The sequence below is a fragment of the Herpailurus yagouaroundi genome, unplaced genomic scaffold (genome assembly GCF_014898765.1).
Source record: "Herpailurus yagouaroundi ecotype Mexico unplaced genomic scaffold, PumYag 209, whole genome shotgun sequence".
Lineage (NCBI taxonomy): Eukaryota > Metazoa > Chordata > Mammalia > Carnivora > Felidae > Herpailurus > Herpailurus yagouaroundi.
In genome coordinates, this window is record NW_024412440.1 from 6779962 (window position 1) to 6786897 (window position 6936).

Here is a 6936-nt window from a genome sequence, read left to right on the forward strand (position 1 = left end):
CATGATCTCGCAGTCTGTGAGTTTGAGCCCCGTGTCGGGCTCTGTGCTGACAGCTCAGAGCCTGGAGCCTGTTTCAGATTCTGTGTCTCCCTTTCTCTGCCCCTCCCCTGCTCATGTTTTCTCTCTGTCTCAAAAATAAATAAAAACATTTAAAAAAATTTAAAAAAAAGAAAGACAAGTTGAATTCAGATTATGGAAGGTGTGAGTTTTGAGAGCTAAAAGCATCTCTCCTTTAATAAATAAACAACTCTTACTTTTTATACATTTAAATTCAAGTTAGTTAACATACGATGTAGCTTGGCTTCAGGAGTAGAACCCAATGATTCACTTCTTACATGTGACACTGGTGCTCAACCCAAAAAGTGCTCTTCTCAATGCCCATCACCCATTTAACCCATCCCCCCACCCAACTCTCCTACAGCAACCCTCAGTTTGTTCTCTGTATTTAAGAGTCTCTTATGGTTTGCCTAAGCAGCTCAACATGTGCTGCTAATGCTATTGCTTTGTTCTGTTCTCATGAGTAAAGGAAGCTGATACATTAGGGAAATGTCAGTGAATATTACAAATCATCTATAAGAAAAAAGACTCAGACAGAACCACAGGTGAAGGGCCAACATGGGAAGTAGCTGTGGGAATGGAAAGAAAGGAGCCAGATGTGAGAAAAGTCATGAAGTCAGTACCAGCGTGCTTTTGAAGGGGAGAGAGAAGCACCAAGTGTAAGCAATGCTTTGGAAAACAAGGCAGGCAAAAAATATATAAAGTTGTTGATCATGGGAGTTTTAGATCTATGCACACTATGCACAACAGGCAATATTCTGCAGTACAAAGGATCTGAAATCTAAAGTAATAAGCAGAGAATGTGGTATATTATATCCAGAGATAATAAAACTTCATAGCCTCAAGTGTGTGCTGTGAAATTTCCTTTATAAAACATTAATTATATGAATGTGTCACATTAAGCAGTTCTTGGAAAGAATTCTTATGTTCCACTCAGAAAGCTGGATTGATTTTTTTCTACCCATGAACAGTGCAAATTTAGTTAAAATATTGCTTCTCAAGGATTTTACTTTCATGTGTAAGGGATTATTTAGTATTGGCTATCAATTCAGGTAACAATTATTTCCAGTGGGCAATCTGTTCTTAAGATATATGAAACCGATTAGAAAATCCCTGTAGGTTGAATATTTAATTATAAACAGTCTAATTAACTTAATTTCTCCTAATACTATAGTCTGAAATTTTGCAGAAGTCAGAAACATACACTTTCCCGTTCAAGACACATGATTTATCAAAATTGCTCAGTGTGGAAAAAAATATTTTAATTCCCCGTTTTTGGAGGTTTATACATTTGGCAAAATGTAACAGTTCTTGTGATTTATGACTTGAAATTTATTAATTTTCATTACTAGAACTAATTATGGCCACTTCTACTTACTATTTCCCTCATTAGAAAGCCCCAGCGCACGTCGTCAGTCAGTTAATGACTCGTTGTTCTCCCTACCTTGTCTGCTGTGTTATACTCACTTCATGAGTAGTGAAGAGTTTAAGTATTTAGACAATTTTGATTACTGTAAGGGAATTTAGACAATTTTGATTTGTAAGGGAAAAGCAACCAAAAATGTAATAAGCTGTTCTGCATCACATCCAGGTTTTCTCAGGCCTGAAACTTATGGTTTGGAGGAATTTCGTGAAGGAAATAAAGTTGTAAATTTATTTATAAACATGTAAATAAAAATCAGGAACTTGTAAGGGTCTACATGAGTGGAAGGTCATACAAATGTATGCATCGTGATAAATCTGCCTTTAAGAAAGACAGTTGTCACTATGAAATGTAAAGGGTGAGAAAAATCCCTTTTGGCAAAGGAAAAAGCTTTCTAATGTGGCATACTAGGTGAAGTAAATGAACGAATGGCATCTTTTTTATTGTTCTTAATAAAACCCGTGGCTAGAGAGTGGTATATCTCTGTTCTTTAATTTTGTATTACCAAGTCAGCTTACAGAATGTTTACCAACAATTAAAACTTCTTATCCTTAACACCTTGAACATAATGTTGTAGCTAATAATACACCAATGGCATATCAATATATATCCTGGAAGGAAGAGAATACCCATGACAAGAATAAAAGCAGATGTCATCACTACAGGGGAACCGTTTGAAACACATGCATTTGACAAAAGGCAAATATTAAAAGCATATAAAGAATTCCTACAAAACAACAAGAAAAAAGAAACACACACCAGTGGAAAAATGAACAAATGATATGAACAGTTCACCAAAGTAACCAAAATAGCCCCAAAATATTCAAATGATGCGAACTTCACTCATCATCAGAGAAAGACAATCTGAACCAGAATTTACGTGACGACACCGTCACCAGAATAAGGAAAATGAAAGCATAGACCATACTAAGCTTGGGCTAGAATGTAGAGTAACGAGAGCTACCACACCCTGCTATTGAGTGAGAAAATATGTATCTCCTTTGGAATACTCCTATACTATCTACTAAAGCTCACTGAGCACCTACCATATTATTCTCCAATTCCACGTCTTGGTGTGTACTCAACAGAAAGACGAGTACCTTTTCCCCAAAGTATGTGTGCTAGAATGTCATAGCAGTGCTATTCATAATACAGCAAAATTCTAAAATTCTAGTGTCTATCATCATTAGAAAGATAGATAAATTGTGGATACTAGTATAATCAAATACTATACATAGTAAAACTAAGTAATGCTCACCTTTGCAAACACCTTGGAATTATGAGCATTTGCAAACATAATTCCTCAGTATTCACAAAAAGTGACTTTTATTATAAATATATACAAAGATTATATGAAATTATTTAGTTCCTTCACCTTCGGGTCAGTAGAAATAATAGTATGGCAATAAGATTATAGATCTAAATGTATTTATTTTTTATAACACTATCATAAAAAATACTGTTTTTGTTTGCTCCTGATGAAATTCAAAATATCAGGGTGTATTTCCAGACTATTTGAAGTAAAACACATTCATGCTCTTCACATCTTCCTCTTAGAAAGAGTATTTTACAAGTATCTTAGGGAAGACTTTCACCCCTCATACTGAAACACACTTTATTGTTCTTGATAACTTAAATTCGCTTTTAGAAGGGAGAAGCCAATGCTTTGTAAACTGTAAAATATAAATAAATGAATAGGAAAACATAAAGCATTATGTCTCTACATGAACTTTAACTGGGTTCAAGAGACTTCAATAAAATAGGTATATTTGTAAATATACTTTTCAATGTTGGGTTTGCAATATCAAAAGCTTCTTAGGCGAAGTCTGGACCTGGCTCCTGTACTCAGAGGGCAGGGAAAGACCGAAGAAAGAGGTAGGCCACTTCAGATTGATAGGAGGCAGGTTTAATAAGCAAAGGAATTTACAAAGGCAGCTTGCCTTTGTGGCTGCAAAGTGAATATATTTCAACATCCACCCACCAGAATCTTCAAGTTCATATAGAGGCCTTAATGGGGCTCAGTCACAAATTCATTCAAAATGGTCTCAACCTCACCTTCCTCTCTCAAGGCTCCATCCTTGGAAATGGCTCCACTGTGGAAACAATGAGCAGAGTGTTCCAAGGACTAGGGAAGGTGTCCGAGTCTAGATTGCCAGACAAGCAGTGGTTTCATATTCTCAACTACATCCTCCCACACAATTCAGTATAAAAACTTTTTATTTGGTATGCTTCCCCCAAAGAACAAATGCTCTTGACAAAAAATAAGTATTTATAGAAATCTCACAGATTTATGGAGAATAAATAATCCACATGACTTGCAGGACAATTCTGAAATCTTTATCTTTCATATTACTTTGGACTATACTTATTTAAAAAAATATTTCTAAGGGCAATACTTACAACATAATTTTAAGAATGGCTTAACTTGCACATAAAGAGATTTATACAATTTTAGGAACAAATAAAAATCTAATTCACTAAATTAAAATCTTATTTTTTTTATAATGTAGTCTAAGTATCATGTAAATATGACCATGATAAACCCATTGTTTCCTATTCCATTTGATTTACTAAATCAGCTATACCAATTACTATTTTACAATGTGTTGTTATTTGGAAAACATATTCACAGGGTTGATTCACAACATCTCTGTGGAATATTATGTTTCTCTTAATAATGATTACAGAACCAGGGCACGTGAGTGGCTCAGTCAGTTGAGCATCCTACTTCGACTCAGGTCATGATCTCATGGTTTGTGAGTTCGAGCCCCACGTCGGGCTCTGTGCTGACAGCTCAGAGCCTGAAGCTTGTTTCGGGTTCTCTCTCTGCCCCTCCTCCACTCATGCTCTGTGTCTCTCTCTCATAAATAAATAAACATTAAAAAAATAATAATGATTACAGAACTGAGATTCATTTTTTTTATTTATATATGAAATTTATTGTCAAATTGGTTTCCATACAACACCCAGTGCTCATCCCAAAAGGTGCCCTCCTCAATACCCATCACCCACCCTCTCCTCCCTCCCACCCCCCATCAACCCTCAGTTTGCTCTCAGTTCTCAACAGTCTCTTATGCTTTGGCTCTCTCCCACTCTACCTCTTTTTTTTTTTTTCCTTCCCCTCCCCCATGGGTTCCTGTTAAGTTTCTCAGGATCCACATAAGAGTGAAACCATATGGTATCTGTCTTTCTCTGTATGGCTTATTTCACTTAGCATCACACTCTCCAGTTCCATCCACGTTGCTACAAAAGGCCATATTTCATTTTTTCTCATTGCCACGTAGTATTCCATAGTGTATATAAACCACAATTTCTTTATCCATTCATCAGTTGATGGACATTTAGGCTCTTTCCATAATTTGGCTATTGTTGAGAGTGCTGCTATGAACATTGGGGTACAAGTGCCCCTATGCATCAGTACTCCTGTGTCCCTTGGATAAATTCCTAGCAGTGCTATTGCTGGGTCATAGGGTAGGTCTATTTTTAATTTTCTGAGGAACCTCCACACTGCTTTCCAGAGTGGCTGCACCAATTTGCATTCCCACCAACAGTGCAAGAGGGTTCCCGTTTCTCCACATCCTCTCCAGCATCTATAGTCTCCTGATTTGTTCATTTTGGCCACTCTGACTGGCGTGAGGTGATATCTGAGTGTGGTTTTGATTTGTATTTCCCTGATAAGGAGCGACGCTGAACATCTTTTCATGTGCCTGTTGGCCATCCGGATGTCTTCTTTAGAGAAGTGTCTATTCATATTTTCTGCCCATTTCTTCACTGGGTTATTTGTTTTTCGGGTGTGGAGTTTGGTGAGCTCTTTATACATTTTGGATACTAGCCCTTTGTCCGATATGTCACTTGCAAATATCTTTTCCCATTCCGTTGGTTGCCTTTTAGTTTTGTTGGTTGTTTCCTTTGCTGTGCAGAAGCTTTTTATCTTCATAAGGTCCCAGTAATTCACTTTTGCTTTTAATTCCCTTGCCTTTAGGGATGTGTCGAGTAAGAGATTGCTACGGCTGAGGTCAGAGAGGTCTTTTCCTGCTTTCTCCTCTAGGGTTTTGATGGTTTCCTGTCTCACATTCAGGTCCTTTATCCATTTTGAGTTTATTTTTGTGAATGGTGTGAGAAAGTGGTCTAGTTTCAACCTTCTGCATGTTGCTGTCCAGTTCTCCCAGCACCATTTGTTAAAGAGACTGTCTTTTTTCCCTTGGATGTTCTTTCCTGCTTTGTCAAAGATGAGTTGGCCATACGTTTGTGGGTCTAGTTCTGGGGTTTCTATTCTATTCCATTGGTCTATGTGTCTGTTTTTGTGCCAATACCATGCTGTCTTGATGATGACAGCTTTGTAGTAGAGGCTAAAGTCTGGGATTGTGATGCCTCCTGCTTTGGTCTTCTTCTTCAAAATTACTTTGGCTATTCGGGGCCTTTTGTGGTTCCATATGAATTTTAGGATTGCTTGTTCTAGTTTCGAGAAGAATGCTGGTGCAATTTTGATTGGGATTGCATTGAATGTGTAGATAGCTTTGGGTAGTATTGACATTTTGACCATATTTATTCTTCCAATCCATGAGCAGGGAATGTCTTTCCATTTCTTTAAATCTTCTTCAATTACCTTCATAAGCTTTCTATAGTTTTCAGCATACAGATCCTTTACATCTTTGGTTAGATTTATTCCTAGGTATTTTATGCTTCTTGGTGCAATTGTGAATGGGATCAGTTTCCTTATTTGTCTTTCTGTTACTTCATTGTTAGTGTATAAGAATGCAACTGATTTCTGTACATTGATTTTGTATCCTGCAACTTTGCTGAATTCATGTATCAGTTCTAGCAGACTTTTGGTGGAATCTGTCGGATTTTCCATGTATAATATCATGTCATCTGCAAAAAGCGAAAGCTTGACTTCATCTTTGCCAATTTTGATGCCTTTGATTTCCTTTTGTTGTCTGATTGCTGATGCTAGAACTTCCAGCACTATGTTAAACAACAGCGGTGAGAGTGGGCATCCCTGTCGTGTTCCTGATCTCAGGGAAAAAGCTCAGTTTTTCCCCGTTGAGGATGATGTTAGCTGTGGGCTTTTCATAAATGGCTTTTATGATCTTTAAGTATGTTCCTTCTATCCCGACTTTCTCAAGGGTTTTTATTAAGAAAGGGTGCTGGATTTTGTCAAAGGCCTTTTCTGCATCGATTGACAGGATCATATGGTTTTTCTCTTTTTTCTTTTGTTAATGTGATGTATCACGTTGATTGATTTGCGAATGTTGAACCAGCCCTGCATCCCAGGAATGAATCCCACTTGATCATGGTGAATAATTCTTTTTATATGCCGTTGAATTCGATTTGCTAGTATCTTATTGAGAATTTTTGCATCCATATTCATCAGGGATATTGGCCTGTAGTTCTCTTTTTTTACTGGGTCTCTGTCTGGTTTAGGAATCAAAGTGATACTGGCTTCATAGAATGAG